This window comes from Populus nigra, chromosome 10 (assembly GCF_951802175.1).
Source record: "Populus nigra chromosome 10, ddPopNigr1.1, whole genome shotgun sequence".
In the NCBI taxonomy this organism is placed as follows: Eukaryota; Viridiplantae; Streptophyta; class Magnoliopsida; order Malpighiales; family Salicaceae; genus Populus; species Populus nigra.
The window spans coordinates 14,613,697-14,639,389 of NC_084861.1; the positions used below are offsets into that span (position 1 = coordinate 14,613,697).

General features: G+C 31.3%; 1 non-coding gene across 1 annotated transcript; it reads right to left on the reverse strand.

The window, feature by feature from the left end:
• Positions 1-13,311: 13,311 nt before the first annotated feature.
• LOC133706105 (U6atac minor spliceosomal RNA) lies at positions 13,312-13,440 on the reverse strand. The gene has a single exon (XR_009844449.1). It is a non-coding gene; the product is annotated as a U6atac minor spliceosomal RNA (small nuclear RNA).
• Between the last annotated feature and the right edge of the window lie 12,253 nt (positions 13,441-25,693).

The window sequence follows — 25,693 nt, forward strand, 5'->3', positions numbered from 1 at the left end:
TTCTTCCGTGACTCGAGGGTGTATGGAAGTTCTGTATCTTTTTCCTTTATTTTCTAGGGTTTGTTTCTTTTTTTGATAATTAATTGTAAATTAAAAAAATAAAAGTTGAAATAGAATTTTCTTTTTTCATGGTAGAAAAAAATGTATGATATTTTTCTAGTAAAGTACTAGATAGGGTTGTAGTATCCCCGCTCCATAGTTTATAATTAATCACAATTCATGATAATCTATTTTTATCACTTGTATAGATACACCAAAATATCCTTGATTAATTACATATATAGTAAATAAAAATATAGCTATAAAAGTCTTGTTTTTGTAACCAGCTGGATATTTTAATTATTTTTTTTAATTAATCATTATATACCACCATCTTTAATTTTTTTTGAAAAAACATTACGGTCGTGCTAGTACACCGCATATCTTTCCTTGTTAAAGAGTTTTTTAATTTTTATGATCCAAATATTATCCATCAATTAAATATTTATTCCAAAAATACAATATATATATATATATATATAGTAATTAAAATTCTATGCGCTTCAATTTATATACTTCTGTTTTTTATTTGAATTAATTAGAATGGAATATTTCAATAGATTTTGATTTTGTTAAAATAAGATATTTTATAATTACATTAAAATAAAAGGGGCAATAGAGTCTATGAATAAAACGTGTAATAAATATGGAAAGCGATTGACAATTCGTCCAATGAGAATAACAGTACCACCCAATAACCATCAATGTAGAATTCACATAAGATTATTGGACATTATTGTGGGGAAAAAAAAAGAAATTGTATATAAATTATGACTATATATATATATATATATATATATGGAGTACTTAAAAGTTGGAATTTTACCGTTTGGAAATTAAATCAAGCATTCCATATTTATGGAATTATATTCGTTCTTTATTTGATAATCAAGGATATATATTGTCGAAATGTTTGTACTGTTGAGGTTAATAATTAATTATTTATTTAAGTAGTATTAAATACGCATCTCTTTACATTATTAATCTAGGGTTTTCGTAATTTTAAAATTTAAATTCAAAAGGTTAATAGATCAGTCATATGTTAAAATAAAAGAGTTAGGTCATACAAGAATTTACATCGATGAAGTCAGCAGCCAAGCTGGCCTCTATATAGGAGCCATGTCTGTGTACAAGTCAAGCATAAGAAGATGAGAGTCAAGGAATCCCCAACAAAATTCTAAGCATCGAGGAGAGTCTCTTTGAATTCTCACAATATATATATATATATATATATATATATATATATATATATATATATGAGCCTGGCTCAAATCTAAAGGCGCAGGAAAAAGAAAAAAAAACATAAAAGAGAATAAAGTAATTAATTCATGAAAATCTATTTATCTGTGAGCAAACGCATCTAATACATGCTTAGCCGATCCATATAGTAAAACGGAAATAAACTTGATCAGTTTGAGCTCCATGAAATAATCAAGGCTTGAACTTGAAAAACCTTAGTGATATTGGTATATATCTTAATATTTGACATTAGGGTTTTTCCCGTCACATGATTTAGACACTGAAATTCCACGATTGAAGAATTTTTTTTATTTTTTTTTTCATTTGTAAAACTCCTCATCTCCAGTAGTACCTTCCTAATTAGAATTTAAACTCGAAGCCTTAAGATCAGCTCGTCCTTTCGTTTGATCTTATATTCAACAGTTTAACGGTAAGATCGATCATTAATATAAAAATATCTTCTCATCAATTTCAGATATTGTTCTTGATATTTTTAATGAAGAACAGAAATATGTAGTCAAATCAGCACAAAGTTAGGAAAAATAATGGTACTTGATCTTCGTTTACAGCAAGCTTCAGTTAGTGTCAATAAAGCAAAGCATCAAATAATTTAGCACTTGGATGATATTTTTTCCTGGGCTTATGCTATGGATACAAGTGTTAAAATCGACTCTAACTTTTTGAAAAGCCATTAATTACTAATACTCGAGGGAAATTAAATTAAACTATAGTTTACTGTGAAAATTTCTTATTATATATATAGTCAATCATACGATAATCAAATCAATCTTACATGACATTTACCTAGTCTTTGTGTGTGAATTACATATAGCTACGTGGAAGAAATATGTGAATGGTAGGTCGACCTTTCGGGACCACATTGCTTCTTCTTCTTCTTCTTTCTTTTCTTTTTAATTTGATTTACAAGCATTTAGATTATTGGTCTGCTATATTCAATTATATAAAATATAGATTCAACATCAATAGATCAAATCTGGCCTTCGCTTGTGTTAAAATTAGCATACAAGTACATTGTTCTGTGATATGCTGCCAATGAGGCTAATTTTTTTAAAATGTAAAGAGCAACACCAAGAATGTCAGGATGTTTTTAGCAATGTTATTAAATCCAAGTAAGTAGATAAATTTTAAAATCCCTTAACTTTGCTTCTTGTTTAGCACCGGTGTCCAATTAAATCATATAAGAGTTAACTTATTGTGAACTGATTGATTTAATGGGTTCAAAGAAAAACTCAAATGACCGGAAAAAACATGGATCAACTTATAAAAAAAAAAACTAAGGAGAATTTCCCTTTAAAGCATTGAAACAATAACAAATTGGATGGTCATCGTCACACTTGACTTGGTTCATGAACTTGGGTTATTAAAAAAAATAAAAATAATTTTTATTTAATTACATGGTAAAAATTAGATGTTTGCAATTTCAAGCATCAATACTAACATAGATATTTGTTCAAAACCGTAATAACTCTAACACAAAGCATAAAAAATCATTCACGAAATCTATTTCCCAACCAATTCAATATTGATAGACAAAATCGGGAAAAAAAATAAAATATTTTTTTAATTATTATCAACATTAAATAATAGACCCAATTACTCTTAAATGACGATTAAGCCTATAAAATCAAGCTTTAAAAGTTATTTTTAAAAAAATACTTAGACTCAACTTAAGTGGTGTTTTGCATTTATGGGCATTATAGTAACTTAACTTTGCAAAAAAGAATAAAAAGACAGTAGTAGCCTCGATCAATTAAAAAATAATTGGTTCATAATAATTGAAGGAGGGCAAATATGAAAGTCTTTTATAGAAAAAACCAATAAATTTAAAATTTCTAACCATACTAATTGATCTGAGCGGATCTTCTAAACCTAAGTTAATATTTCAAATTTATAACGTATGAAATTAAAAACTCGAGTTCAATTAAGAATTTTAATTGTTAATCGATTTAATGCCAAATAATGAAATTGGAAAAAAAAAAGCAAAGAAAAAAACTAACCGAAGCAATAAAAAAATGAGCATCAAATATGAAAAGAGAACAAAAAATTAAGGGTTGAAATTGAAGAAGAAAACAAATTGAAAAACTATCGTAAATCAAAAGAATGATGACTATATTTGATATACAAAAAAATTAGAGGATGCAATTCAAAACAAAACAAGATTTAAGAAATGAATTAAGATAAAATAAATAAAAATAAAAAATAAGGGACAAAATCAAAAGAAAAATAACTTGAATGGCTTATATGAAAATATGGAGGGTTGGGCATGGATTTTCAGAAGGAAAGAGAAAAAAAAAGAAAAGGATGTCGGTAATTCATCAGAGGTTCGACGACTATATGCATCGTACAAGGAGAAAAAAAAGGCCAAGATGAATTGAATAACACAACGGAATAACATTATTTACCATTAGAGCCAACTGCTAACGACACTTAAAGGCAGCAAAATGACTCACGCGTCAGTAATGTTTTGTATTTTTTCAAAAAGACTGCTCTACCCTCGTGACTCAAACATTACTACCAAAAAAAAAATGAAATTATGAGTTTTCCCCTCAAGTCAAGTTTTTTAAAATTTGAATCCAAAGGTAATCAAGTAATTATATTATAACAAAAATATGAAATACCTAAAAAATCTTAGACCATAGTGATTATTTGCAATACAGTCATTTTACTATGAAAAATAATAATTAAAAGACCAAGACACCCTTTTAAAAATTAAAAAATGACAAATAAACCAAAGAAAAAAAGATTGTCTTACCCATAAAAGACAATTTATTTAGATTTTTTTTAAGGGCAAAATCATCAATTTATTATTAAAATTCACAGTAAAATATATATATATATATAGACACACATACAATGATTTTTCCACATGTTTTAGCTTTCTCTTTGATTAATCTTAGTTTAGTATTTTACTAAAAACTAATTTTTTCAAAATTAATTTAAGATAGTTAGTTATTCACACCATTCACATATATACAATAATAGCATTTTCTCTTAGTTTTTTTTTTAATATTCAAACCCTAATAAGAAAATAGAAAATCCCCTCATTTACATATAAAATCAAAGTGTTTGATTTTTACATTACAACATGTTTTTTAAAGTGCGTTTTACATTGTTTTTCTCCTGAAAAACATCAAATTGACGTGTTTTTATGTATTTTTTAATAATTTTGATATACTAATATCAAAACTTAAAAAAATCTAAATAAATATCATTTTGATTATTTTTAATTGAAAAGCTCAATAAAAAAGTATATTTTCACTAACCAAAAAAAATTCAACAAGTGTGTCCTTTGATACTGTACTATTTTCCCCTGTGAATAGCTTTGATCACATGTATTATATCCATGTACAGTGTATTATTACACAAAAAAATTGAACTATATGGAAAAAAACACTGTATATATATATATATCCATCTCATATACAGTGGATTATAACAGTGTTTTTCCCACTTTTATTTACAGTTTTTTTCTCTCCCTCTCTCACTCAAATTCGGTGTTTGAGCCGTCTGGAATCTAAGCTAGTCAAGGCTAGAAAGGGATAAGATTAGCATTTGAACAATGGATCAACCACACATTACCTTTTTATCATTATCCCCATGCCCCGCCGTCAACGACACCACTAATGTTTATAATTATTATCATTATGTTTCTCATAATCATATATATATATATATATATATATATATGATTCTCTAGCTCATTATCTCTCCTGTCATGATTACCACCATTGTACTTCTGAAAACAATACACTGTCGATCACCTTAATTATCTTCGTATGCTTACCATTTAGCTCGTGATTATGATTTGGACTTTAATTCCTTTACAAATTTTGTGATCCCTCAAAATAATTTGAGATGCCAACGGCCATGTCAGCGAAAACATCCTTCCAATCCTATCCCAGAAAACATCCTTCCAATAACAAATTGACATTTGGACAACTCTAGTTTTCTGGCACGAGGGTATTAAAATTGTTGAAAAATATTCCGATGATTCTAGATATACAAGGATCTCTCTGGTGATGATGTGAAATTTATAAAATCAACTTTAGACCTGTGGTCTATCAATATGTGTATATAGGCTTCCAATGATTTGATAGGGGAGAGAGAGAGAGAGAGGTGTTGTGGTTAAAGCAATTTGCCCGGCGAAAAAAGCCTAACTAATCTGAAACTACGACCTACACAGCCGTTTAAAAAAAAAAAGAAAAAGTGATGGGGCATTGAGGAGGTGCCTAGGTGGTGCCTTTACCACCGCTTCATCTCTGTCGCCTCGTCAATCTCCGTACATGATAAGTTGCTGTCTTCAGTATTTCATCATGATTTTGTCTTTCTACACAAATTATACCAAGTCACTAACCTTTGGGCATTGGGGGATTAGGCATACACAGATTGCAATATGCAGGACAAACTCTTTAATTAATTACCTCGTAAAATTTGAGAGAAACATGCAAAGTAATTTGAGGTACAGATTCCTTGTGTCAAGCACCAACTACAATCGCAACAACCAAAAAAAATCATGTGAAAACTGCAAGAAAAGCATCCACCTGAGTGGGTGTCGCCTGAAAGGTTTCTCTCATGTAACATCAAAATATTTATAAACCTAAAACGTTGGTGATCATTAACACAGCTCAACTAACCTGACTATGTCATCAACCCATCAAAGTTTTGATCGTGTCAGCAGGAGTTGTTCAAAACTCTCTGTCTATGTCATCAACCTATCAAAGGCTTGATCATGTCAGCAGGAGTTGTTCATAACTCTCTGTCCCATAAGCATTTAATTTAAAACGGTCTTAGGTTGTGAATTAAAAGTTTTATTCTTGTTCGTGGGGGATTGGGAGGAATATAAGTAATGTTGTCGGTAGTTCCACTCCCGAAAAATATTCTGATCGATCGTGCATCCGAACCTCAATATTAGAATAGAATTAATAAATTATATTTTTCTCCGTAGACTAATTGTTGGATTGGTCACTCCTCTCATTCAATAGACTACAGAGAACAAATGTATGAAAACTAACCATCCTAAAAGATAATTATTTCCTAAGCCTTCATCTTTTCCTTTTCAAGATGCTAGTTCAAGGGTAGTAGTGTAAAGCTTTTTCCGGCAGCTCCCTTGATTTCTGCGTTTCATGTTTGTCATCTGGGAATGCATCAAATTAAGCACCGGCAAGGATTTAGCCGGGAGAAGGCGATGAACTACGAAGTGAAGTTAAACCTCCATAATTGAATCATTGTGTCCAGAACAAAGGGTTCTGGGCAAGGTAACTGCGGCGCAGGGTTACATAGAACTAACGTTAATTACATGGATGGTATACAAACAGATAGGTTAGGCAAACCTGCAATTTAATTATCTACACTCATGAAAAATGGTGATTAACCATCAAAGAGTAATAAATTACTGTCCACCAATGGAGATGAAGTTCGGTACAACCAACCTCAACTCTTTGTGGCTACGTGCTATCAATGGTTGTTAAAACTACAGCTGCTATACAGCAACCTAAACTTGACACTCGGGTGTCTAAAGAGGGTTTTTTTTATTATTATTAGTGTTTTTCAAACCTTTTTTTTCTTATAAAATTATATTAAATTAGTGTTTTTAGGTATCTTAACTTCAAATATTTTTATGTGTTGATATAAAAAATAAATAAATAATTTAAAAAAATAATTAATTATTTTAATTAATTAAAAAATATATTTAAAAAGAATACAAAACCACATTCTCCATCTTTAGGTTAACTTTTTTTTTATCAAAACTAATTTTTTTTTATTAAAGAAATAGTTTTCTTAATAAAAAGTAATTTTTTTAATTTAAATTTAGAATTAACAAACTCAATAAAACAAATATATTTGCAACAATTTTAGAAGGTGTTTGGAAAGATAATACTGATTATTTTTCAAAGTATATTTTGTTTAGAAATAAATTAAAATAATATTTTTATTAATTTTCAAAAATTATTTTTGACATCACATATCAAAATCAAAATGATTAAAAAAAATAGTAATTTTAAACAAAAAAAAATCAAAATTAAAAAAAAAAACCTTATACACGTATATAAGACGTAGCTAATTTGGATACACTGTGATATAGTACAACTGATAGGGATATTGATTTCTTATTTTTAATTGGGCAACCTCGTTGTTCGAGCCCATATATGGGTGCCACATGTCCACATAAAAACCTCATTAAATGGCTATAATTTTGAAGCCCGGGTGACCAACTAACCATGATGTCTTTAAATGCACTGTGCATGCCTTATTCATGGCCAACAACCTAGTACTACTTTCGCCTCCATAACCAATCACTGCTTCCTTTTCCTTTTCTTTTCTTTTCTTTATTTTATTTTTTGATCACTTTCCTTAGATGCCCACATCTTTTCTTTTGATTAACGGTTTTGTTGGTGGCTGGCATTTCAATCAGTTAGTTGTCATTTAAAGTTCTTTTGGATTATACTTACTTGGTTTCTTCTGCAGAAATTAAGAAGATATCTGCTAACACACAAATTATCTATTTGGAAGGTGGCTTGATCGTCAACAGAATTGTAGAACCACTGCGCATTGTAAATCTTGAACGATACATTAAGGCCCCGTAGTGTTTCAACAGGAATGTTTTCATGAATTTTGTAGTAAGATTTTGTTCAAAGAGAACAATATGAGCAAGTGATTTGATGGCAGCAACCAACCTCCATTTAATTTCTATTCTAAGCTAAGAATCTTGCAAGATCATGAGATTTTCAATCTTTCCGGATCTCTCTCGAGCGTTTGTTGTGGGAAAGAAATCATAATTCCTTTTTCGGCACTACTTATTAAAATCCCATTTTGGTGAAAATTAAATTTTTTAAAGATAAAATATATACAACAACTTGCATAGCAATAAACAATAACTAAATCAATTACAAATCAAGTTTAATCATCAACGAACATGGCTTATATAAATGACAATAATTTAATCACATGATCGTTTATTTTTTATCTTTTACGATACAATCTAATAAATATACTTTTTATCTTGTCGGTTATAATCTAAATAAAATAAGTACAGATAATTGATCTATTAAATGATACTATAACACATATTCATTAACTCAAACTTTTGAAAGTTGATGGAGACATCTTAATTTTAAAGTAATCACTTTAGTTAAGTGTACTTTTAATTGATTAATTAACCTTAGCCCTTTTCGAAATTGAGGAGCCTTGGGGAGGGGGGGTGGTTTATTACTTCGATACAGCGAGCGAAACAAGCACTTAAATCACAACTTCATTTGTCACCAACTGATCACCGTCAGATTCTTTGGATGGATTCCTTAATTTAATTTTTGTTCTATCCTGGCACCATGGAGAATGGAGACATGAGGGAACATTTAATGCTGGCAGATAGGGGAAGGTGGAAGACTCACATAATAGAATTCGGTCAACTTCTGTGAAAATTGACCGTTGCTGTTAACCCTAACGAGTGAGCTGAGAACATTGGATTATGAACACAGTATTTAAATGGGCAAACTTTTTTTTACCTGTTCTTTGTGAATAACTTGGTTAGAACTTATTCTGCACCATTGCTGTTTTAACATCATGCTAATTTAGAGCCGAATATTGTAAGACTAAATCCTTGCTGGTTTAGCCAGGTAGATCCCGCTAGCCCATTTAAATTAGACAGGCATGGGGGGGAAAAAAGAGACTTCAATTTATTTCGCATATTTTACCGTATTTGTCTGATATAGAGAGAAATTTGAGGGAATTCTTTCCAGTTAAAATCAACCAGATTTTGATGAGGAAATAATTAGGTCTGAGAGAAAATATAATCACGGGATATTAAAATAATAATGGGTACGTCGGAGGATTAAAGATGACGGAAGTATAATCACGTTTACTGAAATATTTTTTTCTACCCTTAACTTTTACTCCATTTTCTTTACGTATAGAATCCTTAAATCTCTCCATCTTTGATTCTTCACATCTCCTTGGGCTGGACCAGACCTCTCTTTTATCCTTATATCCCTTGGGCTTTTAGGTTTTTCGAGTGGGCTCCTCGAGCTCCGTTTGAAAATATGTAAGTCCATTTCGTAAACTGGCCTGCTATCATCTCCTTAGATTTTCATGGCCTCGGAAACGCAATCTAAATAGTGTTTGGGCCTATGACATTGGCTGGATTGGGTCGTTCGTTTGATCGTGTCTCCCAAATCTGCAAGATAGCTGCTTTCTTTTCTTTAAAAAAAAAAGCATTAGAATTTAAATCAAAATAATATTTCTTTTATTTTTGACATTATTACAATGATCCAAAAATTTTAAATAAAATCAAACAAAAAAAAAGTTCAAGATTTTTAAAAACACGGTATATGTGGCAAAATCAAGATTTTTAAAAACACGGTATATGTGGCAAAAACAAACATGCAGTTATACAGATTTAGTGGCGGTTGAGATACGTAAACCATAAAGTGTTTTTACTGATAGATTTGCTTGTTGAAATGCTCTACGTGGCGACTGATCAAGCTAGACAGGTCAGGAGATGATGTGTAAAGAGTAGCGCTAAATAAATTGTCCAAGAAGGTTAGCTACTAGTCCAACGTGGCCCAATGGAATTAATGCTCCCATGTGTGACGTGGAACAACCTCCCGGGTTGATTCAAATACTTCATTGATTTGCATCCCTCTTAAACTATCAGTTGTTAGCTACTGCAAGATTCGGACAACCTCACAAATTCACGTTCCTAGTACTACTGCTGGGCCTTAGCAGGTTTTAGTACTAAACGAGATGATATGACCTCGTGTTGTTGTGGATTTATAAAACAAATATATTTGATAGTGTTATAATTATTAATCAGCGCTAAATAAGTAATGCAAATTAAAGATATGATGGAGCAAATATTTCATAACGAAGAAAAAAGTTGCGTTGGTGATCAAAAATTTGGAGACTGAACAAAATGATTTGTAGCAATTTACAGTGTTCTGTGAGAAAAGATACAATGCTTTCACCACATGATTTAGCTTTTCAGTTAATAAAAAGAAAAAAAATTACAAAGCTAAATTCTCTACCAACTTAATATTAAACAAAAAACCAACAAAAATAATTTTGGAAGGAAAAATACTCATGAGAAAAAACGTTGTAGCAATTGACAATATTTTGTGAGGAAAACTATGGCGCTTTTTCCAATAAAATAAAATAAAAAACCATTTAGAGAAATATTGTAGTAATCCACAGTGTTTTGTGAGAAAAACTACAACGGTTTTCTCATATGATTTAGTTTTTTTGTAATTATAATTCTTAACCAACTCAATATTCAAAAAAAAATCGACAAAGATAATTTTGGAAAAAAATCATAAAAAAATCACATGGAAAACACACTGCAACAATTCACGGTGTTTTAAAGAAAAAAAATTACAAAGCCAAATCCTTAATCAGCTCAATATTAAAAAAAAATTGACAGAGATAATTTAAAAAAAATAGCAAAACAAACACCAAAAAAAGGAAAAAAATCATGTTGGAAACACTGTAGCAATTCACAGTGTTTTGTGATGAAAGCTACAGTGCTTTCCCAAATGATTTAACCTTATTTGTAATGACTTGTAATTGTAATTCAGAAACAACTTAATATTAAAAAAATAAAATTAAAAAAGATAATTTGAAAAAAATTATAACAAAAAAAAACTATACCAAGAGACATTGTAGCAATCCACAATGTTTTATGAGCAAAGCTACAATGCTTTCCCCACATGATTAAGATTTATTATAAAGTTAAATTCTAACCAACTCAATATTAGAAAAAAAATCGACGAAGATAATTTTGAAAAAAAATATCACAAAAAAAGAAAACACCAAAAAAACTGGAAAAAAACCATGTGAGGAAAAACTGTATCAATCCATAGTGTTTTATGAGGAAAAACTTGTATTTACTTGTAATTGCAATTCTTAACCAGCTTAATATTTAAAAAATAAAATTGACAAAGATAATTTTAGGGAAAAACATAACAAAAACAGGAAAAAAACCAAGTGAGAAAAAACACTGTAGCAATCAATAGTAATTTTCGAGGAAAGTGACAGTGCTTTCTTCACATATTGTAACTATAATTTTTAACCAGCTCAATATTAAAAAATAAAATAAAATAAGATAATTTCAGAGAAAATCATTAAAAAAACCATGCGGAGAAACACTGTAGCAATCAACAATGTTTTAAAGAAAAAAATTACAAAACTAAATTCTCAATCAGCTCAATATTAAAAAAAATCGACAAATATAATTTTAAAAAATAAAAAAATAAAATAGAAAAACTATGTGAAAAAACATCGCAGCAATCCCAGTATTTTAAGGAAAAAAATTACAAAGTAAAAATTTTAACCAGGTCAATATTTAAAAAGTAAAATCAACAAAAATAATTTGGAAAAAAAATAAATGAAAAAAAAAGAAAAAATAGGAAAGTTGGAAAACAAAAGTAATTTTTAAAAAAATAATTTTGAAAAAAAAAGAAATAAACAAAAAAAAGAAGAAAAAGTTAGAAAAAAAAAGAGTAAAGCACTGTGGATTACTGTTGTAATCTATAGTGATTTTGGATGTGGGGAAACAGTGATTTCCCTACACCATTTAGATATTAGTTAATTCCTATTTCCAGACAAAATAATCTTCATTAGTTCTCATATTATAACACCTTAATCTTCTTTGTCTGGATTTTGAGGAAAATAGTAAAGAAAGTAAAAAATGTTAAATTGTAACAAATTTCTTTAGCAGTGTGGTGATATAAAACACGTAAAGAATGCATTTAAGTTCGTGGCTTAGTGGGGATTTTTTTTTGCACTCGAGTTCAATCCTCTCTATACATGTCTGTTATTTTCACGGTGATTTATCTGTTCACTAGGTTTGCAGGCTGTTCAGTAGATCTAGAAATTAGTCATGGTATGTGTAAGTTGGCCCGAATACCCCGATTTATAATAAAAAAACAAAAAACACGTAAAGAATCATGTTAGGATATTTAGGAGAGAGAAAAACCCTCTTTTCTTAAATTCCCAAACCAAAATGATTGTTTAAGATAAAATTAATCCACTCAGCATTGTTTTAATTAATTATTCCTAATATTTAAGTAACAGAACTGCAAATTTACAAACAGCATTTGAATTTATGTATGGATAATATAGTATGTGGAGGGTTGCATAATCTTGATATAGTTGATAATTAATGTGACGCGTAGAAATGCAAAAGAATTTGACTTAGACAAAAGGAACTAGGAAGATAGAGTAATGAAGAGCACGGACATCCTCCCTTGCACGGTCAAAAAGTGCTTCTACACCGATATTTGCTTAGCTGGCTAGCTTTGAGCTGGTCATCTATATCTTCACGAGCTATCTTATATAAAGCATCCTCACCGTTCCTCTTCAGCCTTGCAAAGAAACCCTTTATAAGCCCCTCACTCTCCCTCGACTCTAAACAACAGAGTCCAAAATGTCTAGCCCTACTCTTTTCTCCATGGCTTTCTTCTATCTTATCCTCCTCCTGTCTCCACCACCAATGCTGATTGGTACAACTTCCATGGCTAGAGTTGCGGTGGCGACGCGGCCATTGGAATCTAAATCTTCGCGTTACGAGACATTGAAGCCGAAAACTAATCATGGGCAGCAAGAGTTCCATGGTAAAGAAGTGGAGAATTGCTTGCCAAAAGGATTCCACCCTACTTCTGCCCCTAGCCGATATATAAATTATCATACTCTTGGGTCAACAATATGTACTCCAAGCAAACATGTTGATGCACCATGAAAAAAATGAATTGAGTAATGTAATGATCAGTGTAATTGCATGTATAAGATTGTAAGGACGAGGGAGGGAAGGAATGGTGTGATGTATAGAAGTCTACCATGCCATGGATGAACATGAAATCAATATATTCAATTATATATGTTTCTCCTATGCATGCATGATCGAAAAGTCCATTCTCGTTCCACATTATTATTTTCATCATGCTTGAATTAGGACACAAGCTTTGATAGCGCATATGCTTCAATCCACTTCTCTGTATCCTTGTTTTTTCAATGGGAGGAGTATAAAAAATAGGGTTTGAAGAACCACCAAAACGGTGGCAGCCTCAACCGAGTGTGTTGTTGCAGGTAAGCCGGAAGGCCGTTCCCATCCATGTCAGGGGCGAGTGCTTTACTTGCTTGTTTCTAAAACATTGAAACAAAAGATTATGCCCTCAATTGGGCTGTGAATTTAGTGACAGAAAGAAGCCTGGATCACAATTGGGCTCCCAAAATAAGCCTATGCCTTTGTTTTTCAATTTTGGGCCATCAAATGACTTTCGTCAGTATCTGCTAGGATGTCGAAAGATCCTGCTACCATGCAATCTATTTGTTAATTACACACTCATTAAACAAATCAAGAGGCGAGACTTTTCTTGTAAAATAACCCTCCAACTAGGATTTAAAAAAATGGGTTAGCACAATGGTCCCTTTAACCAAAAAAAATTAAAAAACACGAATTATTTCAGTTCTGCCCTTCTAGAATAATCATGGATTTACTATTAGAACAAGTTTAAGGTTGGTGTTTGTTGGTCAAAACACATTTTGGGAACATGTGAGCATAAAATCATAATATTAATGTCAAATTTGTTAGTACTGTAGCTTTTGCTTAAGTCCTTTTCCACCAACCCTTCTCTGCTATTAATATATTGTGTACATTTTTTTTTAATTAGATAAAATCATTGGCCAATGACCAGATTAAAAAAAAACTTATCAAAATCTTAAAAATCATCCTTTAATTATTGGGAAGAAAAACAGACATAATAGCCACCAATAATTTCGTTTTTAATTCTAACCACGTTATTTTTTTTTTTTGTACGGGATATTAGAATTTTTTAAAAAAAGTTTATTTAAAAATATATTAAATAATATTTTTAAAATTTATTTTTGATATTAACACATTAAAATAATTTAAAAACATAAAAAAATAAATTTTTAACCAACTACATTCAAAACCCAAAGCTAAATAGTTCATAAAGTAATGTTTGGAACGCAATTGAAATCATATTTTTTAAAAATTTATTTTTTTGTTTAAAATTAATTTTTTATGTTTTCAGATTATTTTGATGTATAAATATCAAAAATATTTTTTAAAAAATAAAAAAAATATTACTTTAACATATTTTTAAATAAAAAATACTTTGATCATTACCGTACTGTTTAACACCCCTAAGTGTGTCAGTACTTACAATAAAATAATACTAAATAGTACAACTTAAAAAAAACCCAAAAATTGACCCTAGTTGGGTCGATGCCAGGCCATCATGAACACTGAAATTACCATGTGCCCCTTGAATCATGCAATACCAAGATTATGATTTAAAATGGGTAGCACCGTCTTTTAAATTTGGTAATGCATTCAATTATTATACAAATCCCTTGATCAAAATCAAACTTATATAAAGGCTAAACCCCCTTCATTCTCTACCAGCAAATTAATCACAACAAACTCTGCTTTACTCGGTCTCCCACCCTTTATCTCTCAGAATTGTACTTCTTTTTCCACCAAGTATCAAAATAATCTTTCAAGCACCGTAATCACCACTAAGAACAAGAAGCTCAATATTGCCAGCTCGCAGGAAAATTAAAGATCATGAAGCAGCAAGAGAACACAGGTTTCTGCAGCAAGCATGTTCGTGACCCTTGCAGATCTTTTGGCCGGAGATGCAGTAGCCTAGTAAAGGAGCAAAGGGCAAGGTTCTACATTCTCCGGCGATGTGTAACCATGTTAGTTTGCTGGCATGATTATGGTGAACCTTAATTAGTGTAAATTAGGAGTTAGTGATCCTAATAATTTTTGTTCATAAAACATATATTTGAAGGACGTTATGTAGTGTATTACATGCTATATATATGTCAGTATACACAAGGGGAAGTTTCGGGATTCTATTTTCTTCTTTTTTACAAGAGAAGATAGCGCGCAGCTTTTGTTTTTTCGGTGAAAGGAGTTGTATCTTGTATCATGTTCATGTTGGAAAGAGAGTTCATATTTTACAGTGCTTAATTCATCTTGTTTAGATCTCTGTATTAATTTTAATAATTATCTAATAATTCTGTCTAGTCACTTGCTTCTCTCAAGTTCTTCGCGGTGAATTTTTCTTTTTTTAATCTGTCTTCGATCTTATCCAATGCACACGTGCTAATCAATGTACAGAGATTGATTTGTAAGAAGCCTAAACAAGTTTTTATTTTTTAATCTTAATTAATTCGTCTTATTTCTGATAATCATTGGATATTTAGTAAATAACACACTTAGTTAGGTGTGCTAATTAATTCGATCTCTGTTAAAGATAGGATATGGTTGGTTACAGGTTCTCCCGTGTACCCTGATCTGACGTGTTGCAATGAGAAGTGAGTAGATTTTCAATTTCACTAGGAAAAACAGTGAATTTTGTTTTTCCTTCTCGTTTGGTTTATCATTTTGTCAAAGAACATGATTTATAATTTGAAATGAGTTTGATCTGCGACGTGTACTAATCATCAAGATTGTACATCATGGTGATGCGGTGCGTTTTGTAAATATGATAACAAGATACCCGCTATCATGTCAGCAACGAATCTTAGATTCTTATACATGCTGGTAACCAAACTAGCTGCTACTCGTCGTCGTTTTCTATAATTGTGCTGACTCCTCAAATTCGAAGGCGACAAATGAAATTTTGGAAACAAGATTCCATGGTTTCTACCGGTAATGGAAAGAGGGAGGGACGGGCTAGTTCAAATATAGTTACAAGATTTAATTTGAGGGTCTAGATGAATCCTGCATGTTATTTAATTAAAAATTTAAATTAATTTGTTTTGACATAAAAAAATTGATTTAGGACAAAATTCTTGTTTTTGTACTACTAGATTTTTTTGAATTTTTTTGTCTCAAATGTATCTAATTTATGTTTTTTTAGATAATTTTAATGTATTAATATTAAAAAAATATATAAAAAATATTATATGTTAAATTAGTAAACACATAATAAATAAAGGCAACGGCAACGCAGGTGGTAACTTCAAAACCCCCCCTTTTCCCCTCGTGTGACCCTCTCTCTTGTCACCTTTCGCATTTTCTAAACTGGGCTCCACCAAATTTGCCTAAATAATTATTTTTTATCTAATTTCTGCTCTGTTCCACCAATTTTTTTTTTTCAGTGACGGATTGGTTAATTGACTATAAAACACTAATGCTTAGAGGTGGAAACTTTTGCAGAAAAAGCTCAATCAAATACTTGTAGTTTAAAAATATGCAATTTAGCACCTATCCATGCAGATTTGTTTCGCAGTATCTTCGAAGTATCGAGCTTCAAACTTCCACCAAAAGAATTCTCGACATCGATGGAACTGACAGCATACAGTCAACATTTTTTCACCCTTTCTTCTTTCTTTTTGGGTTATATGAATGATTGATTTTAACGTATGAGTGAGCAAATATTTGACAGAAAAGCAAAAAAAAAGAAGAAAAAAGTGGGAATTATTGCTCTATTTTTTTCTGCTTTCATATTCATTGGGTGCCTGCACACTGTGCTGCCACCTCACGTCTAATCCTTTCGGTGAGCACTATAATAACGATATATAGAGTATAGTCTCGAAGCAACACCTAAAAGGAAATGACAGGAAATTCCGTGAATGTGGGACCCGATTCAATGCTTCACACGTGCAGTGAGAGAGATATATCTGGACGAGATGTCGCATCAAATATCAAAGATACTTGAGTAGAATCCTTTATTTTGGTGCGTGGGTGTGTAATATTCGTTTTTTTTTCTTTTCTGATTGTGGTATTTTTTTTATAAAAATGAAATGAATAGGATTGTAAGAAAAAAATAAATCAAAATGGTGTAAAACTCGAGGCAGGTAAGGAAACCTAATTCGGGAATTCTGAAGAATTCGTGACGCCAGAAAAATCCCATTTGCTCGGTGATATGACATGCCAGGATCGAGGATTCCTATCTAAGTACACAGGATTGTTTGATTGCTCCGTCAATTCGTAAGCTTCCGTATGTGGTCATTAGACCATAGAATTAAGAAAGTTGTGGCCAGAGTTTCCTGTTCCTTGATTTTTGTTACGACTGGCTGGACATTATAAGAAGTGAGATTACGCAAGGATTTGCATATTGTTTTTGTCTATTACACAAAATATCAGCACCATGGACCCAGTTATACCGAACTTAATTCATAAAGGTTTTGACGCCTTGAAAATTATCAGCACTTGGTCTAATCAAAAACACCAAATTCATACCCTACAGTCAGCTTTTAATCTCTCCTTACATTAATTTAGTGAGCGAGGTTCTTCTTCCTTTGCGCGCGCTCAACACACGTCCCTCGTCGCAGCTCATTGTATTGCTTAATCTGGATTTTTGAAGGTCTATTTGACATTACTGTTCTCGGCCGTTTAGTATGCTGGGATTTTGCTTGCCTTGGCAAATAAGCGTTTGCGTGTCTATATATATATATATGCTTGAGAAATTAATGCCTTTAGGTCTACGTACAGCGTAGGTACCATCTAATTTCCAAATGAATTTGTGCTCCCAAATCCAGAAAATCAGAATTATTTCTATTTTTCATTCCTTATTAATGATCCCAATATTATATATGGATTAATGGGAACGAGGGTTTAAACAACTTACAAGAAGACGCTCATCTTTCCAGGACAAAACCCCACCGCAAAGCTATAAACCTGAACATGAAATAGTATTTCTTGAAGAGTTAGTCATATGCTGGAGTTCGATCAGTGTCATGATTAACGCTGTTTGTGAAAATAAGAGATATGTGCTATTAGCTTTCAAGCTCTTCGACTACATCAGCTAAGAAATAAGAAACTGATCTGTCTAGGTGATGATCTAATGATAAGAGTTTGAAATTAAAAAATTTGCTCTTTCTGTGATCTTAGAGCCCTATAATTGCTTATATGATGGCCACTAAAGACTTATATGGTTATTAACTTCAGGGTCTGTAGGATTAGTCGAGGTGCGTGTAAATTAGCCCGAATACTTCCATTAATCTAAAAAAAAAAAAACCTGTAAAGCTTATAAACTTTAGGTACTACCTATTTATTAAAAAAATGATTTTTAGAGCAAATTAAACGCGCTAAAGGTTATGAACTTTAACACAAAACAATACTTTTTAAGAAGACAACCACATGACGAATCTGGATCAGCATTATCACTTATATATAAGTAAGTTGTAATAAAAGGTTTTGAATTAAATATATTTGAAATTAGCATGTAATATTATTATATCCAAAATATGTGCAATAGCTTTTTATGGTATTTTATTTTCTTGATGAGACAATTTGGAGGGGACATGGAATTAATTAATTAATTAACTGAAGGGGACTTGAGAGTAATCTATGATTACGCTGGTTAATAACATCCACCGACTACCCACGTGGCTGGATACATTATTGAATCTAGTCAGAAACTTGGATACCCGAAATCTGAAGTATGACAAATCCTCATTGCAATCACTTCAAATGGTGTCTTTCTGAAAATGGGACCAGCAGATTGTGGCTTATAAGCCTTCCGAACCTGCTTGTACACGTGAAGTTCTCGTGGGAGATTTGAATCTTTTCTGCTTAGGCTGCATCATGAGACATAATAAGTTCAATCAGTGACTCCTGTTAAGGGAGAAGAAACACCTTCTGATTTCTCATTTTGATCAGTCTTTTCCAAGTTAACAGCTGTTAATGGAGAAGAAACACCTTCTGATTTCTCATTTTGATCAGTCTTTTCCAAGTTAACAGTCGACAGAAATAATGAAGTTCTTAGAAATTAGATGGGAAATTAACATGAAAGAATATTAGGATCATCGAGAGTAAACTAGATTATGCTAGTGTTGGTCGTGGGGATGATGGCTTGATGAGCAATTCTTAGGGAGGCAAATGATGTTTCTTCTATTAAAAAAAAAGGCTTAAATTTAAAACTTCTCAAAGCTCTGCGTACTGTTCTTCTGCTAGAACATGTACGTCTATCATTCTTTATCACAGTTATTTTAAACTTTCATACACCAGAGTATAATCGCTTTCCACATATATAAAATGAAGCATAGTCGAGCCTCTAATAATTTGAGAAGTGAGAGAATTTTTATCAATCATGTCACTTCACTTTGATTGTATTTGCCAGCTTGGTGTTTATTCAATCTCACTATCAGAATTTTGAATTTACAGATCAAATTTTCTGTCAATATTTATATTTGTCCACATGAATTTTATTAACAGGTTACTGAAATCATCGGTAGGAAAAAATCTCGTTAGTTATTTGTGGTTTGCTGGTAAGTCTATAGTAGTAATTTTATAGATAAATTTACTAACTGAAAAGACATGTCACAAAATCAACGGACTTTGTCTATCGTTAACCTCATCAGTAATAAAAATAAAAAATATGTTAATTAAATAAAAAAATTAAAATAATATAAAAATCAAATATTTACTACAAAATTAAACATTTTTAAGTTCAAGTACAATTAATAAATAATAGAGGCGTTGGAAGAGGAGAAGGAGGCGGGTTTTTATTTATAACAATTAATATATGAGTTCAAAAACAATCAATCTATGTTTGGTTAAGAAGTATCCAAGTTTTATATGTGCAACAATAGTCCTTCCCCAACCAGATCTGGGTTTATAACAAGCATACCTATATGTTCTGCACTCGGTTAATTCTGTATTTTCAAGATAGTCAACATGCAGGAGTTTGGACACATGTTAATTTTTTGGTGTCCTAGATCGAGGGTTTTTATCATGTATTTAACAGCATAAAAGTTCTTTTTCAGTCTATTCCTTTCAAGTAAAATGTTTTTTTCTCGTTCAACAATTATGTTCTAACCAGCCTCACTCAACCCATGATCTAATTTGATAGTGAACACCAGTGTTACGACCGATAATTTACTATGATTTGTGTACTTATCTTATAAATGGTTCGTTGGAGTCTTTCAAAAGATAAAAAAAGACTCGATTGCATCTATATTAGGTTCTTCATCTACTATTGGACATTGATCGACATAGCCTTGATTCATTCTCATTGCATCCATAACCATATTTCTATAAGGATCATTATTGTCATCTACAACTTCATGCACGTTGTTATAACTACAAGTTGACCTAACCATCCTTTCTACCATAGTCTCGTAAGGAACATATGATTCTCCGTGTATAAACCAACTCAAACTTATTCAAATTATTTTAATAGTACAACCAATTCATTATGAATTATCTATATAAATTTAATTTTTTATACATCCACCAAAAAATTTAATTCAACAGTAAAATTGACAAGATATAAAACGAACCAGTTAAATAAATCATTATTTATTTCATCACAAAACATCCAAATTACAAATTCAAATTAAATTTCATCAATTTACAAACAAATACAATTTTAAAAATTTCAAACAAACCCTAACATATACAAATCATACATTCATGATTCATATAACAAATTTATATGGGAAAAACTTATATAACAAGTAAAATACATATACAACAAAAATATACAATAAAAATTAAAATTTTAAATTTGTGTTCAAATAAAAAATAAATAGGTTTGCTTACTTGAAGCAGAGAATCCTCAATAAGATTTGAATCACAACGTGGATGCTGACAAACTAAGTGTTGGAAAAACTGGATTTGTTGGAAGGTTGATTTGTAATAAAACTATAGGGTGTTGTGTTGTTTGTTGCATATAAAAAAAAAGAAATAGGTGAGGGAGGGGGAGCTTGTTATGTTATAAATTAAATATTGCAGATAGATTTACCAACGAATTTAATCGATAAATTTAAATATGTCAGTAATTCTATCTATAAAAATGACACGTCATCGTATTTTTTAGGTTTTTTATTCTTTTTTTCCATTGTAATTCTCTCGATATAGACCGAGAGAATATTTAAATCGGTGTTTACCGTTGGATACTGCGAGGGCATATTCGATCAAAAAAATTCTTGGTAATTTACCGACAAAAATATTTTGCTGGTGTTTCCATTTCTATTTACTAATTTTCTAGTAGTGTTTATATTGAATAGAACAAAGAACTAAGATATATACTTTTGTAAATTTTGTATTGTATAACTGGCCTTGGAAATACAAACAATTTTGAAAGAATACATATATTTTATCACAATTTTAAGATGAAAATACCCTCAAAATTCAAGAGAAAACAATATCTGTGAAAATCTAGAAAAAAAATTCAAAAACCCTAGAGAATATTAAATATAAAAAATAAATAAATAACTGAAAAGCATTGGAAATAAATAAATAAATAACTTGAAAAACTGCATTTATATAGAATTATGTATCATCATTTATGTAGAAATAGACAAGGGTGGTGTTTGGCATTGCGGTCCAACCTTATTTTTGAAGTTTTTTATTTATTTTTTTAGCTTCAAATTATTTTTTGTTTTTTAATAGTCTTGGCATGCTAATGTTAAAAATAAAATTAAAAAAATTAAAAATTTATATTATTTTAATATATTTCTAAATAAAAATTACTTTTAACAAAAATTTCAATCACTCTTTCAAACAGGCACTATAACCCATTATTGCAACTAAATAGACTAGTTTTTCAAATTTGTTTAAATTTAACGAGCTTCTCTCTTTTGTTTTCAAGTTTTTCTTATTTTTTTATTCTTTTGTTAATTTTAATATCAATTTTATTTCAAGATTAAATTTATTTTTATATTTTCATCCAATTTTCATTATAAAATACACAAAGGATCTGTTACAAGAGAGTATGCGGAGACATAAAGATTGTATTGAACGATCTTAAAGCTCAAGGATACTCTTATCGATTTACCTTGGTTACAAATTGATAGCGTTTTACATTATATTTCAGAATTGTTTTTTTAAAAAAATTATTTTATTTTATTTTTTATTGGCTTTAAAAGTTAATATTTTTTTATATTTTCAGATTATTTTAATGTGTTTATATCAAAAATAATTTTTAAAAAATAAAAAAAATATTATTTTAATATATTTAAAAATAAAAAAATTGTATTTTGCATGTTGCTGAAATTCTTTCTTCCCTTCCTTCCTTGTTTCCCACGTCCTGGAACGTATTTCTTCCAAAGAAAGTGATTTCATATTCCCATTTAATGCACCATTTCCACACGCACACAGCTGGCACCCAATTATATATACCATTCATCATAATTTTAGATGGAACAGTAACAAGATTGCTGGAAGAAATTGTCGCTTGTTCCAAGTTCAAGTCCGAGTATTATTAGGTTGCTTAACAGGATTGGGAAGGGGTCCACCAAATTCTCTTGAGCATCAGCTGCGAGAAGTAATAAATGGTCAACATACATGAAAGATGTTATGGATTTGCCTCCAGACATGATGGGTATCTACCCTTACACAGGATAAGATAGGGTTTCCCACCATTATCGTAGCTCAGTCGTGTGTTCCTCAAAGACATGTCCCGAGAAGTCTGCCCCACAGAAGTTAGGTTAAATGGGAATTCAAAAATCAAAACAGATGCCAATTCAAGGATGTCATGATCTAGATATACTTTTGTTTCTAAGAACTTGAAAGGAACCGCGAACTTTGGACAGAAAATTCTAATCTGTTCAAAAGCAAAACAGATTTTGTGTGTACGTAGAAATATCGAAGGAACACAACGGAGGATGTTTTTGTGTTCGATGGGAGCTCTACTTCCTGTGTGTGAGTCACGAGGTCTAATTACGTGTGTCATCGTGATGTTGTAGATGATGTTTTTTAAAGGTATTTTTTAATTAAGAATATATTAAAATAATTTTTTTATTTATTTTTAATATCAACACCATAATAATAAAGTTTTCAAAAAAGTATTTTTTAAAATATATTAATTTAATTTTTTTTCTAAAAAAATAATTTGAAGAGTAAAAGCAAATTCAATGCAAAACAGACTTCAATTTATTCGTTGAATTGATGATTTCTGTCTTTTATTTTGTTTTGTTTTGTTTTGATGATGAAATGATTTTTTGCATCTTAATTTAATTTCAGTGCATCTATATATATACCTACCATGGATTATGCCCTATTCACACACATCATTGCAATTCAAATTTGAAACAGGACAATCCCTTTTCTTCTAAATTAGATATTCAAAGAACAACTTGGTGAGAGAGAGAGAGAGAGAGAGAGCTAGATGAAATGAGGCAGACCACACAAATGAAGGGGCAAGCTTTGTAAAATTAAAATGCTATATTTCATAAAATTATCTAACATGCTGTAGCTATACGTCTTGGGATATCTCTTCCTGTATCACCCAAAACTTGTCAGTCAATGTCATTATGAGTCTAACTCGAGATTCTCAGAGCATAATTTGTCCTAATTAAAAAGTTGATGGCCACCACACCTCCTACAGTCAGAAGATTGGGTTTTGACAAGATTGAGGTTCTATCAAGACTTAAATGAGAGGAACCCTACCATCAAAGCAACAAGTCCAAACTGTTTTCTAAAATCAAAATCTATTTCCAAAAATGGACCCCATTTTATCTCTAAGCTTCAGGTGGGTTTGTCGCCTGGGAGGTTGGTTAGTCCTTTCATGAGCTCCAAACATTGCCCAGACATGTTAATCATGCAACTCCCCTCTTTCTGCTTCTGACAGGTGCTCCTATAACTTAAATGGGAGACGAGGCACCATGCCCTGTACTGGTATGCCCTACTAATACTATACTGCTATATGGTGCTTTAATTGGATCAAGCTTAGGATGCCATGTGCAATATTATCATAAATAAGAGCCCTGTTTTGGGATAGCAGTATAGACGAGTAAAGGCCCTTGTGTGTATGTTTTAATGTTCAGTATATTCTACAATCAGTTCTGAATAACAAAACTTTTAGTGTCATTAAATACTTGAATCACTCAGTATTATTATATGGTTTTGCATCAATCAAGGTGTGATTAGTTTGCGAACTAGAGCCCACATGATCATATACAATCTTGAATTGTGTGACTATGTGAGAAAGTGAGGTTGCTGCAGAGCCTAATCTTTATCTGATTAAACGATTCAGCACGGAAAAGATTGATTGCCATTGAAGAATAGAATGGCATGGATCAAGGAAGTGAAAATGTGCAAAGCAGAAGGATTTTAAATGTGATGTGACGAGAGAAGACTAGGTGAAACGGATCTAGTTTTCGTTTGTCAGTTGCAGAGTAATAATGTCTTCGATTTTCTCTTTGATCCAAGAACAAAGCAAAGTCAAACTCCCGCAACCATCTAGTTAATTTCGAGAATCCCATTACACTAGTCAAATCAATAAAACTTGATTAGAAATACCAAGTATGAACTAATTTAGATGCACTTTTATTGTTTATTGTACATGTCAAATTAGCCATCAAAACACCAATGCTATGGTTAGACTCTACGTGTAGGTGTACCCAGTGAGAGATGCGTTTGCCTTTGTGGGACAAAGACTTTTTTTATATATATAAAAAGAAGAAAAATTAAAGGAAATTAATTTTTGCACATGCCTTTGGTAGATCTTAAAAATCACTTGCCCATTGAGTTTTTTGTTTTTTTTTTTTCATGCACTTGATGGATTGAACACGGAAGACAGGATGATGACTGACTGAAACAGTCATATGGTCCCTGTCCCTGACATCGATGTATAGGGGAGCTTTGTGTGTTTGATAATTATCATGCATCACTATCCAAAACCACTTTAGAACTCTTCTACAATGGACCTAGCAGGCGCATCTAAGAGAAATACCATCGAACGTGCGTGCCCAAACCATTGTCTACGTTTCGGTTTCCACTGATCCGTAAAAGTTTCATTGCACTCTCACAATCTCCAACATGTTCTTCAAAAGTCATGTTCTTTTGGTACTGTCTTTGCCTTAGCTTGAACAGTGTCATCCGATAATCAGTCTTCAAGTCTCCCATTGTACCCGTATACCTCTTCAGATTGTGCTTTATCAAGGAAACATAAGGGTATTGTAGGGATTAAGAAACTGTAGTTTAATGTCAGGTTTCGCCAACAATTTAGGTCCCGGAACAAACTTTATTTTCTGTTTGTGGTTTCATTAACTTGAAAGAGAAACTTCCTATTATGTGCTCCACAACTCCAATCCTAGCTAGTTCCAAGAAGATCGATTCAAGAGATGGTGTAACGGGTCACGGCCAGTTCTAAGACATGAAAAACTAGTTGCCGCGGCTAAAAGGACCCGCAGATACTAAAAGAAAAGGGTTTTCGACAAGTTGCTCAAGGGGCAGCAAGAAAATGACAACAGGTAAGCTTTCACAACCTAGTGGTGTGGCAAACAGAACATGATGAGGGCTCTGACATTATCTGAGCTTGTGTGGAGATTCAGGCAGACATACAGGTCAACAGATTCAGCTGTTGCCATGTCCGTACGGCCTCCAATGAGCAGTGTTCTTAAAACTACAAAGACCGTTAAATTGTATAGACGAAAGCAAAAAACTACCATTGGTTTAACCTTTCAACAGGGGTAA